Raw genomic sequence first — 12,732 nt, 5'->3', positions numbered from 1 at the left:
CTGAGATTAAGAATTCCTCATATCAGGGCGCCTGGGTGGCTCAGTTGTTAAGCATCTGCCTTCAGCTCGGGTCATGATCCCAGGGTCCTGGGATCGAGCCCCACATTGGGCTCCCTGCTCAGTGGGAAGCCTGCTTCTTCCTCTCCCACTTCCCCTGCTTGTGTTCCCTCTCTCGCTGTCTCTCTCTCTGTCAAATAAATAAATAAAACCTTAAAAAAAAAAAAGAATTCCTCATATCAATGAGACCATATGATACTTGACTTATTTCATTTAGCATAATACCCTCTAGTTCCATCCATGTCGTTGCAAATGGCAAGATTTTGGGATTTTTTGATGGCTGCATAATATTCCATTGTATATATACATACCACATCGTCTTTATCCATTCATCTGTTGATGGACATCTCAGCTTTTTCCATAGTTTAGCTATTGTGGACATTGCTGCTATAAACATTGGGATGCATGTACCCCTTCGGATCACTACATTTGTATCTCTGGGGTAAATACTCAGTAGTGCAGTTGCTGGGTCATAGGGTAGCTCTATTTTCAACTTTTTGAGGAACCTCCATACTGTTTTCCAGAGTGGCTGCACCAGCTTGCATTCCCACCAACAGTGTAGGAGGGTTCCCCTTTCTCCACATCCTCACCAACATTGTCATTTCCTGACTTTTTAATTTTAGCCATTCTGACTGGTGTGAGATGGTATCTCATTGAGGTTTTAATTTGGATTTAACTGATGCCGAGTGATGTTGAGCACTTTTTCATGTGTCTGTTGGTCATTTGGATGTCTTCTTTGGAAAAATGTCTGTTCATGTCTTCTGCCCATTTCTTGATTGGATTCTTTGTTCTTTGGGTGTTGAGTTTGATAAGTTCTTTATAGATTTTGGATACTAGCCCTTTATCTGATATGTCATTTGCAAATATCTTCTCCCATTCTGTTGGTTGTCTTGGCTTTGTTGACTGTTTCCTTTGCTATGCAAAAGCTTTTTATCTTGATGAAGTCTCAATAGTTCATTGGCATAAGGTTATTTTAGTCTTTCAACTCAGACTTTAAAGTAAAAATGTTATGATTGAACCTTAAACCTTTAAGAGGGTAATTAAATTAACTGGTGTAGAAAATAAAGAGAAAGATGATTTTTGTGATTTAATAAATAATAGGGAATTTACCTTCTATGAAACTGATTCATACAGTTTGGAAACATCTCTGTATCTTTTTGATATAAGCGGTACCCAGATAACAATCACCTATAATCTTTTGTATCGATATTAAAACTACCTGTTTTTTTATATACAAAAAAAAACCCTCAATCCTGCACTATTACAACACCTACATTTTTTCCAGATCATTTTTTTTTTGCTAAAATGCCATTTTTTTAATTGCTCACTTAAAAAAAAATCTCTAGTAACATCGTATTTAGGGAACGACAATCAGACTCTTCAATACAGCATTGCCCACTCTCATAACAGCCTCTGTTTTATATGCTCCCTCCCTCTTACCTATGGCAATGTGCCACCAGTATTCCCCCTGTATTATACACCACAGTAGTATTGTATTGATAACAGCCATTAGGAGGACATGTGGAGTCCTAGGAACTACATGGCTTTTTGTCAGCAGTATTTGCCAAGACATAGTGTTGTTCTTGACCAGGTAGCTGAGTCTTGCTTGTACTGGTGTGTGACCAAATCTAAAAGAAATTTTTTTCTTTTTTCTTTTTTCAAAGATTCTATTTATTTATTTGAGAGAGAGAGAGAGCACAAGCAGGGGGGAAGGGACAAACAGACTCCCTGCCGAGCACGGAGCCTGATGCAGGACTCAATCCCAGGACTCGATCCTGGGACCCTGGGATCGAGCCCCATGTCGGGCTCCCGGCTCGGTGGGAAGCCTGCTTCTCCCTCTCCCACTCCCCCTGCTTGTGTTCCCTCTCTCGCTGTCTCTCTCTCTCTGTCAAATAAATAAATAAAAATCTTTAAAAAAAAAAAAAAAAGAGGGGCGCCTGGGTGGCTCAGTTGGTTAAGCGACTGCCTTCGGCTCAGGTCACGATCCTGGAGTCCCGGGATCGAGTCCCGCATCGGGCTCCCTGCTCGGCAGGGAGTCTGCTTCTCCCTCTGACCCTCCCCCCTCTCATGCTCTCTCTCTCATTCTCTCTCTCAAATAAATAAATAAAATCTTTAAAAAAAAAAAAAGACAGAGACAGAGAAATACTGGGTGATAATCACTTATATGTGGAATATAGAAAAGCTGAACTCATAAAAAAAAAAAGAATAGAATAGTGATTACCAGGGGCTCAGGAGAAGGAGGAATTGGGGATACTGTTTAAAGGTACAAACTTGCAACTAGCAAATAAATACGTCCCGAAGATCTGATGTATAGCATAGTGATTATAGTTAACAATACTCTATTATGAACTTCAAAGTTGCTAAGAGACTAGATCTTAATTGTTCTCACCCCAAAAAAGAAATAGTAATTATGTGAAGTGACAGCAGTGTTAGCTAACACTATGGTGGTCATCATATTGCAATATATAGTATCAAATCAACACACTGTACACCTTAAACTTATACAACGTTTCATGTCAATTATATCTCAATTCTTAAGGAGACATTTTCACCTAAAAATGTATTTTATCCACTTCATTCAGAAACAAACAATAGCAAGAATCTAAGTGTAAGTCAATTTACAAGTCAATATAAAAACTATTCATGAAAAAGAACATAATTAAAAGCCACAAATTAAACTTGATGAATGTTTTCCACATCATAGCTATTGCTCTGGCAATTCCTTTTTTTTTTTTAATTTTTTTAAAGATTTTATTTATTTGACAGAACACAAGGAGGTGGAGAGGCAAGCAGAAGGAGTGGGAGAGGGAGAAGCAGGCTTCCCACCAAGCTGGGAGCCTGATGCAGGGCTCGATCCCAGGACCCTGGGATCATGACCCGAGCCGAAGGCAGACATTTAACTGACTGAGTCACCCAGGGGCCCCTGCTCTGGCAATTCCTTATTCACTCCCCTGCATCGTTGATTGTCTCCTCTCCACTGGATCTTTCCATCGACACATAAATATGCTCTAGTACTTCCCATCTTTAAAAAAATAAATTAAAAACCTCTCTTGAACCCACAGACCCCTCTAAATATTTTCTCACCTCCCTCTTACAGCAAAACTTCTGGAAGGGGTTGTCCATCTTGCTGTTTCCAGTTTGTCCTCTCTCATTCTCTCTTGAAGCTCTCCAACCAGCTTCCCACCTGACAGCTCTTACTAATAATGCCAACCATGAGCTCCACATCTTACTTGATCATTCTTATCTGTAGCACTTGACACAGTTAATTACACCCTTTCCTGGAAACACTTCACCTTGCTTATTGGACCCCACTCTCTCACATTCCCCTTCTCACTGGCTGCTCTTCTCATGCTCCTCACCTCTCCTGAGTCTAAACATTGGAATTTCCTAGAATTCAAGCCTTAGATCTCTTCTCTTCTGTAACTTACTCCATAGGTCAACCTTTATGGTGCTAAAAAATCATCTATGTGCTCAAACTCGGGTTTCTATCTCCAGTCCTGACTTTGTCCTTTCATGCCAGACTTGTATATGTAATTGCCAGGTTGACACCTCCACTTGGATGTCTAAAGGGCAGCTCTCACTTAAGATGCACAAAGTTGGGGGCGCCTGGGTGGCTCAGTCGTTAAGCGTCTGCCTTCGGCTCAGGTCATGATCCCAGGGTCCTGGGATCGAGTCCCACATCGGGCTCCCTCCTCGGGGGGAAGCCTGCTTCTCCCTCTCCCCCTCCCACTGCTTGTGTTCCTGCTCTCGCTATCTCTGTCTCTGTCAAATAAATAAAATCTTTAAAAAAAAAAAAATGCACAAAGTTGGTTTCCTAATTTGCATCCCAGACGCACTGTTCCTTCAGTGCTGTCTATATCTGTAAATGGCAAGTCCATGTCCCCAGTCGCTCAAGCCAAAAACGGAAGTCTCTCCTGATGCTTGTCTTTCTCTCATCCTCCCACAGTCTGGCAACAAACCCTGTCACCTTGACATCCAAAACATATCCATTCGGATCACCATACAAAATTCTATATAATACGTGAGTTTATTTACCTCTATCTTCTCTCGCTAAATATTCATAAGCCATGGTGGGGGGCGGGGCATAAACTTCATTTTATTAAGTGCTACATCTCCTATTTCTGCAATAGTATCTGGCACGTCATAGGTGTTCAATAAATAATGACTGACTGAATGAAAAGGTAAGTGAATTAAATGTGGACTATCTTGGCTGATGATGCAAACCCCATTTTCTGTAAAAATTCATTCTTTCTACTGTGGGCTGTGACAGAGCTCTTTACTAACCATATGTAAAAACCTTTCCCCCAACCTTCACTAGTTTCCATAGCTGCTGTGATCTTTGACTAGTCCATAAATTTACAACATATGTTGTTTTTAACCGGAAATCCAGAACTCAGTCCTACCATGAGCTGTGAAATAAATGAGTTGTCCCAATTCTCAAAACTTCTATACAGGAAGACCATCCAGCTATTGACCTCTTTTCTGGCACAAAAGAAAATTTACAAACGCCATAGAGAGCATCAACTCAGGACAAGAAGGATGGGAAAATTAGCTGTCTACCATCACATCACCCAATATTTTCTTCTTTGAGTCTCTCTAGAGCTAAGAAAAGCTGTTTCCTAATAACCCTTATATAAATGTCAGAATAATCAGGTATGCTTTAAAAAGTATGGTATTCATAATCCTCCATCAAAACAAAAAAAATGACAAAAGCATGAAAGTATGAGAGAGTAAGAGAGGATTTGACAGGAGAGAGAGAGTGTGTGCCAGTATGCACTTACCTGTACCAAATATTTTATATTAGAAAGTTTCTAGATTATTTTTCCTCAGGAAAATTAGCTTTATGAGCCAAGGAAAACACAAAGTTTTAAAGCATAAGGTCTTATGATTCACAAGAATAGACATAGTGAGGTCTTTCTTTCTAGGAATTAGATTCTGGAACAGAAAGTCTCCCTGAGATTGAAGTATGGTACCTTCAGTGGAGACCTTGGAATATTTCCCAAACACAGCCCACTGTCCACTTCAGAAATTAATTTATTATTTGACTTCACGAGATTCTCTTCCACTTAGCTTCTAATCCTAGCCATAAATATCTTGTTCACATATTTTCTCCAAATTTAATAAAGCTATTCAATCATAAATGATTGTTAAATGGTATCTAAGCACAATTTTTTTAAACAAATGCCAAAGTAGATATAACAATATCATATGCCACATATGTGATAGTTCAGGATTTATCATTTTTGCTGTGGTGAACATGCACATTTTAGAGAATTACAGCATTTTTGCACAAACAATGAGTATAGTTAAAATATCTGTTGGGGGTCTCAGCATGGAATCCAATTCACCTGGGGTCCTGGAATATCCTCCAGATAAGGAAAAATGGTTTCCCTGGTAAATTTCCATCCATAAAGTACATCTTCTGGAGTCACAATAATTTGAGCATTCTGTTTGAAACAAGTGAAATCAAAGTTATTTCTTCATACGTAACATAGACAATTCAACGCTCCAGTCTTCTACTAGTGCTCCTTCCCATCCCATAAATTATGATTAGCAGAAATAAAAAGAATACCTGCCCAGCTGCCTGATTAATCACTCCCTCTAGAAATCTATACTCTTGTTCATAAGGAGTAGGACGTTGTCCTGAAGAACAAGTGTTTCTGTGTTGTTGTTGTTTTCAGATTTTATTTATTTATTTATCTATTTATTTATTTATTTGGCAGGGGGTGGGAGGGGCAGAGGGGGAGAGAGAATCTCAAGCAGACTCCCCACTGAGCACAGAGCCCAACAGAGGGCTCACTCTCAGGACCTGAGCCAAAATCAAGAGTCAGACATTTAACTGGCTGAGCCACCAGGCGTCCCACAAGTGTTTCTGTTTTATTTGGCAATATAACAGCATGTTCATATACTGCAGCTATAAAAGTACCCAGAGCACTGACGTGCAGAGTGACTAGAGCAAAAATTGACACAGAGATTTGAAGAGAGAAAGTGATCGTGGCCAAGGTCTAGTGAGTTCTAAAAGTGAAAGTACCATTAATTTAGTATTTATAGAGAGGGAAGCATTTATATAACATAAAACTTACTGCCAGCTAGCGGGGTCTTATTTTATAATCTTCTGAATATTATGCCTGACCACTTTTGTGGAAAAAAATATTGCAATTCAATGAATACAACCAGAAAGGATTACAAGGATTGTAAACATTTACTATTGGTAAGATTTGACATCAAATTCAAAAAAAAAAATTCAAATATAATACAATTGTACCCTTTTACTGATAGAAAGAAAATAACTAAATTAACTCTCATGAGGAACATCATAATACAATAAACATTTCATTTATTAAATTACAAAAACTAACGATTTTTTTCTGTTCTGTTACATGATTTACATCATGTCTATTTTTAGAAGAGGAGGATGATTTTAAAATATTTGCTGCTAGGAAAATGTACTACAGTATAATATCAGGAACGAAGTTCACCCAAATTGACACTGACTTACCTATTAAAGACTAAGAACGTGTGCTCCATAAAAGCATGATTTTGTGCCTAGTTTATTCACTGCTGAATCCTTAGTGCCCAAAGCACTGATTGTGAGGTGCTGCTCTCTGCTGTCAGGCCAGCGAAGAAATCAAGGCCATTGCTTAGCCAGCCCCAGCCCTCAGGGAACTAAGCTTACTTCTCCCTCCCTCCCATTCCTTCCTTCCTTCCTTCCTCCCTTCCTCCCTCCCTCCCTTCCTTCCTTCTCTCCTTCCCTCCTTCCTTCTTCCCTTCCCTCCTTCCTTCAGAAGTAGATACAAGGAAGAAGTATCTCAGGCTGGTGATCATAAAGATAATCTCTATTATAACCCCGATAAGATATAACTTTCACTTTTCTAAAGACAAATTAATCATATAAAAGAGTTTTAAGAATACACATACATTATGTGACCTCTGATGCCTTCCTAGGACATCCATGTTCTCCCTTCCCTGATCCCAATCCTACCATACAAGAGATTTTTCTAGTTGCTTTTTTAGGTTTGTTGTTGTTGTTGTTGTTGTTAATTTGGGCCTTTTAGTAAAAGTCATTCAAATACTTTGAGACAGTAGAGTAGCAACAAGCAAATAAAATTATTCTGTGTTTTCCTTCATACTGAGATAAAGTTCTGGGTGAAGGAAAGTTCTAAGAGCTATAAACATGTCTGCTCATATTTTCTGCTTTGAATAGTATTTTCTATTTAAGAATGACTTCTTACCTGTATCATATAGAACTTGAGAAAAGAGTCAAGCCCTTTAGTGGAAAATGTGAGGGGATAGATATTTTTATGAATTTGTAGCAGATTGTACAATCAATTATTAGTAAGTGATTATACCATATATATATAGTTTGTATATAGTTATTATATTAATATAGGTCATTGGTATAATATAACCTATTCCTAGAGATTGTGAGTGCTTTTAGAGAGCATATAAACAAAATGCTTACACTTTATAAGATAGGAATCTGAGGCACAGAGAAGCAGAGTAACTTAGAGAAGGGTGTGCAAATTCTCACTCTTGATTCCAGAATCTTCCCCTTATATCTAAGATATCATGCATGTGTCTGTACTCTGATTTAATGTCTGCATCCAAGTGCCTGAACATCGGAGCCTTTTAAAGAACCCAATTTAAAGTGACCACCTTGGAGCACCTGGGTGGCTCAATGGGTTAAGTGTTGAACTCTTGATTTCAGCCAGGTCATGATCTCTGGGTTGTAAGATGGAGCCCCGTGTCGTCCACACTCAGTGGGGAGTCTGCTTGAGATTCTCTCTTTCCCTCTCCATCTGCCCCTCCTTCCCCCACACTAAAATAAATAAATAAATCTTTTAAAAAAATAAAGTAAAATGACCACCTTCAGGACTCTCAACCTTTTCCATCTCTCCAAGAATTATTTAGATCATGACCTACTTTCATGTGACTTAACTCACCAATTAATGATACTTCATTATCTCTTTTGCTTGGAAGCAGTGAGGTAAGCTGGTGAAGAAGATCCACAGTCTTTTCTTTTTGAGGGTAGGAGCAGAAACAGCCATATCTGTCTTTCTTGTCTTAGTGTCACCAAGTTTCCTGGATGATTTTCTTCTCTTTGTGGCTATAAAAGAGAGAGATGGTGTTAAATAGGGTTTCTGGCTGGAGGGAGAAAGGGGCAATGGCTTCTGATGTGAAGTCAAGATGGTGACCAAGTTTCCTTTTTTCTCTGCAGCATTTCAAAATTGTTTCATTGAAATTGAGATGTGAGTTACAGAAGTAAAGGCATGGAAAACAGCAATTTAAATATAGAAAGATCCTTACGATATAAAGAAAAAGGGGATCATCTTTACAACCATTTGCTACAGAGGCAGTTGATACTGTTTTAAGTCTTTAGAATTCAATTCAAGACATAGAACTTTCAGGCAGCTCTTCCTGCCAAGGGTCCTGTCCCAGCGCTTTAATAAAAACTTACCTTTTTGCACTAAAACAAACAACTAACAAACAAAAAAACTTAGAACTTGCAGTTTAGATTTTCATGTTCATAAAAGTGATCGATTAAGTAAGGCTTAACTTCTTCAGTTTAGCTCAGTTATAAAATGTTACCTTGTCACAGGGAGCACTGATGAATCATAATTTACCATGACTAGTGCCTACTTGATAATTTACCATTTTGTGATTAATGGATTTAGTTACAAGGGTGAAAAGTTACAACTGATTCAAAATTATTTGGTCAAAGAATCACTATAAAAAGGGTCATAGCTCAAATATTTGTTTCTAATTGTGCATCTGATTGTCTCTTAGAACAGTGTTCAACTGGGGTAGGTTTTACTTGGGTAGTAAGGTAGAAGAATAGATGTGGTTTCTGCTTTGCACTCGCCTTCTTTGAACCTCTATCACTCACCTAAGAGTTGAAGTAATCGCACCCGCTCTATCACCTTCACAAGGTTACTCTGAGAGGCAAAGACACATCAAAGTCCTCTGTAAGATTATGATGGGATCACAATAATTAACAAAAAGGAGCGACAATTGAGTCATGTAATGATCCTGACTGCTTACTATTATTCGTTAAGTTTGCAAAACTACTGTTGTTCAGTTAAACGAATCTAGTCTACTTGGGGTACTTGCTGGGGAACTGCTGGGGAGGGAACGGGCAGGAAAGCACGCCCCGCCCCGCCCCGCAAGGCAGGTGCACATCAGCGGGGTGGTGGCTGCACAGGAAAGGAGCCACGGAACTTAGCCACGGGAGGGCAAGGAGCAGCTCCAGGCTCTTACACAAGCTACGGGACCTCCGGGTCTGAGCTCTCTCCCGGATAGGAAATGATAATCAGTGAGTTAAGAAATAAAGTGTTGGAAATAGCACGTACAATTATTGACAGCATTTCCTTAAAGACAGCAAGGATGACCCAACAAAGAGAAAGCAAGAAACAGAAAAATCAGGCCCTTCTCTTAAAACTACTTTCTCTTGATACTGTATGCCACAAAAAAAAAAAAAAAAAGGAAGAGGAAGAAGAAGAAGATACTGTACCCCCAAAAAGAACATGGTGAGAAAGAACAACGTTGCTGTCCTGCCCCTGCACTGGATTCTCGCATGTGTCCTTTGCAAGACTGTTTGAATCAGCCTCTGTGAAAGGAAATGGCAGCTTGAGCAGAACCAGCCCGAACTTGAGCAGAGCCAGTGGGAACTTTAACCAGCCCTCCTCTGGCTCTTCACTTGTGTGGGCACTCACCTCTTCAGACAGTTGATGCAACCGAAGCCAAGAGAGGGTCAGATAATAATGATGCATGATAGTCCAGGGGTCCTTGAATGCCTGCTGGATGGACAGAGCTATGCCACAGGAAGTTGCCACTAGCTAACTGTTTTTGACCTACAGCAAGGGCAATTTCATGTGGTTCAACCTGCCCCGCTGCTTTCTGCCCTCAGAAGTTTAGGACCGTGGGATGCTGCGCTGCAGAGAGCAGGTAGCATGCTCCCATACTGAGGGCCCCCACTTCCTCAAAAGAAAAGCGGTAACGGGCTCTCTTGTTGATTTTATTTGCAGATTGTTAACTTTCTTTTTTTAAAAAAGATTTTATTTATTTATTTGAGAGAAAGAGTGTGAGAGAGCACAAGCAGAGGGAGGGGCAGGCAGAGGGAGAAGCAGGCTCCCCGCTGAGCAAGGAGCCCAATGTGGGGCTCCATCCCAGGATCCTGGGATCATGACCTGAGTGAAAGGCAGACGCTTAACCGACTGAACCACCCAGGTGCCCCCAGAGTGTTAACTTGCATTCTGATCCAACTCTGCCAAAAGTCCATTGCATTCACCAACAGGAACTTTAAAAAATTCTCTTGGTTGGTGCTATAGACTGAAAGTCTGTGTCCTTCACTGCAAACCCCCCCACACACACACACACATCATAGGTTGAATCCTGGTCTCCAGTGTGATGATATTTGGAGGTGGAGCCTTTGGGAGGAGGTTAAGTCATGAGGGTGAGGTCCTCACCAGTGGGATGCCTGCTCTTATAAAAGACCCCAGGGAGCTTCCCTGCCCCTTCTACCCTGTGAGGACCCACTGAGAACTTGGCAGTTTGCAGCCAGGGAGCAGGTCCTCACCAGACACGGAACCTGCAGGGGCCTGGTTCTTGGGCTTCCCTGCCAAACGAACTGTGAGGAATGAATTTCTGTTGCTTATAAGCCACCCAGTCCACAGCGTCCTCTTACAGCAGTCTGAACTGACCAACACAGCCAGATTCAAAGTCAGGATAACTGCCACCAAGAGAAATGGATCAAAATCACTTGTTTCATTTATGAAGCTGTTGAAGAAACATGTTTTTGAAAGGAAATGGTACAAAAATGAAACTGAAATCTCAGAAACTTACAGAGGAAAAAGACCAATAAAAATAGAAAAGTGTCAAGCTATGGTACCTTTCTTGTTTTGTTGAGCAATATGAAGGTGCCGCAAGAATTTGCCATAATTCACCTTGTTCATTTTCAGTGAGCAAGGACATAGAAAACATGTCTGAGGCCTAAGATAACTACTTACAGGTTCTGTCTAAATGAAGCCCTCCAAGCCCCTGGGATCCCATCTGCTTGTTTTTTTCTCAAAGCCTGAGGCTCCTCCAATCGCCCCCACCTTCCAGTTTTGTTTTACTTTCCAGGTGAGCCCCAGCTGGCCAGAGGTTTCTGCCACCTTAGTCCAGCACCAGCAAAGGGAGTCTTTGTTTTATCCTTGCCTGACAAGTCTGATTTCTGGGGTTTTCTTTCAAGCAGTCATAGAGACCAGGTTGACACTGGCGGGGTGGGATTGCATGATTTCTACTGAATGATGACCAAATGGCCAGGAGAAGTAAGAGCAATAGAAGCTGGGCATTTTCTATTTCTCAAGGCCTAAATTGACTCTTCAATTCATGTCATATTCTCTTGAGCACACTGTTCTTTTATTGTTACACAGATCTACTCTAGAACTTTCCTCAAGGTGGAGATAACTAAATTCTGTATGGTCCTGCATCTAATTACCGTTAACTTGGGTGACATGAGTTTTTCTCACTAGAGTTATGAGTCATGATGGTTTCAGGTTATGGTTAAGGACATACACCCTGAAGCCAGAATGCCTGGGTTCGAACCACTTTCCAGCTGTGTGACTGTGAGCAGGTTATGTGCTGGTTTTCCTCATCTGCACAATGGTGATAATGTGTGCTAAGTCATTTTTGCATTATTATTATTGCCTCAGGCCCACATGACAGGGGCCCCATTATGAAGGCAATGCCCAGTGCATCTCTGAACCACATCTTTAACTCTTGCTGGTCAGAGGCCCACCTGTTCCTAACTACTAACTGGTTAAAAGCACATCAATTAATCCAAATTCTCTATTTTCTCATTTTTCTGTCTCTTTCCACAAAGTTTTTCTTATTTCATCTCTTCTATGTCAACCTAACCAGAATGGTTTCTCCTGAAATTGTTCAAGTCCATTTCTACTAGGTAATCTGGATGGTTTTCCTTCCAACACTACCATAGATTCTCCCTCTGATCAATAGCCCTCTATCCTTATTTCTTGCATTATTCTATTTTTTTAAACCTCACACTCATACAAAAAAAACTTACCAACAAACTGGATCACTCATACATTGCCGTTGGGAATGGAAAATGGTACAGCCACTCTGGAAAACAGCTTGGCAGTTTCTTAAAAAAAAAAAAAAAAACTATCCACAGCCTGGCCCACTCCAGGATGGCACAGTAAATCGGGGATGTGGGGCAGGGTCACTGTGCCTCCTGTATCTTCTTGTTCCCTGCTCTGGAAGAGAAGATAGGACAGTGTGGAGAATTTAGAGACCCCAGTGTGGGGAGAAACTCTTTACAAGATGTTTCTTCCATTTCTTATGGGCTGCACCGGTAACTAAAGTGACTATATGCCAAGACAGAGAAGAAACGCTGAGGTTTTGTGTTTGTCTGCCTTGAACATGCAGAACCCCAGTCTGAGGCCATAGCTCTGCTAAATGGAATTCATTTATATGGAAGATCAATTAATATGCAATATCTATTTGGGAGTTAACGCTCTTCTGAATCAACTAACCACAGTTTTGAAAGCTGTGTTAAGATAAATTCACTAGCTACAGGAATGAAAGTTGTGGGCAGACCTTAACTGTCCCATGCAGTTTTTTTCCAATTAATAACACTGCTTTACCTCAAGAATATGTTTTCTTCCAGAAACTTTG

General features: G+C 40.4%; 2 pseudogenes; one reads left to right on the top strand and one right to left on the bottom strand.

Moving 5' to 3' along the window:
• The window catches only part of LOC110583237, a 13,383-nt pseudogene extending 3,556 nt beyond the window's left edge, over window positions 1-9,827 (bottom strand).
• A 1,140-nt stretch (window positions 9,828-10,967) lies between these two features.
• Window positions 10,968-12,732, top strand: part of LOC110583236 — a 2,093-nt pseudogene continuing 328 nt past the window's right edge.

This window comes from Neomonachus schauinslandi, chromosome 8, assembly GCF_002201575.2.
Source record: "Neomonachus schauinslandi chromosome 8, ASM220157v2, whole genome shotgun sequence".
Lineage (NCBI taxonomy): Eukaryota > Metazoa > Chordata > Mammalia > Carnivora > Phocidae > Neomonachus > Neomonachus schauinslandi.
The sequence above is the reverse complement of the archived record's forward strand: the minus strand, read 5'-3'. Positions and strand labels throughout refer to the sequence as shown.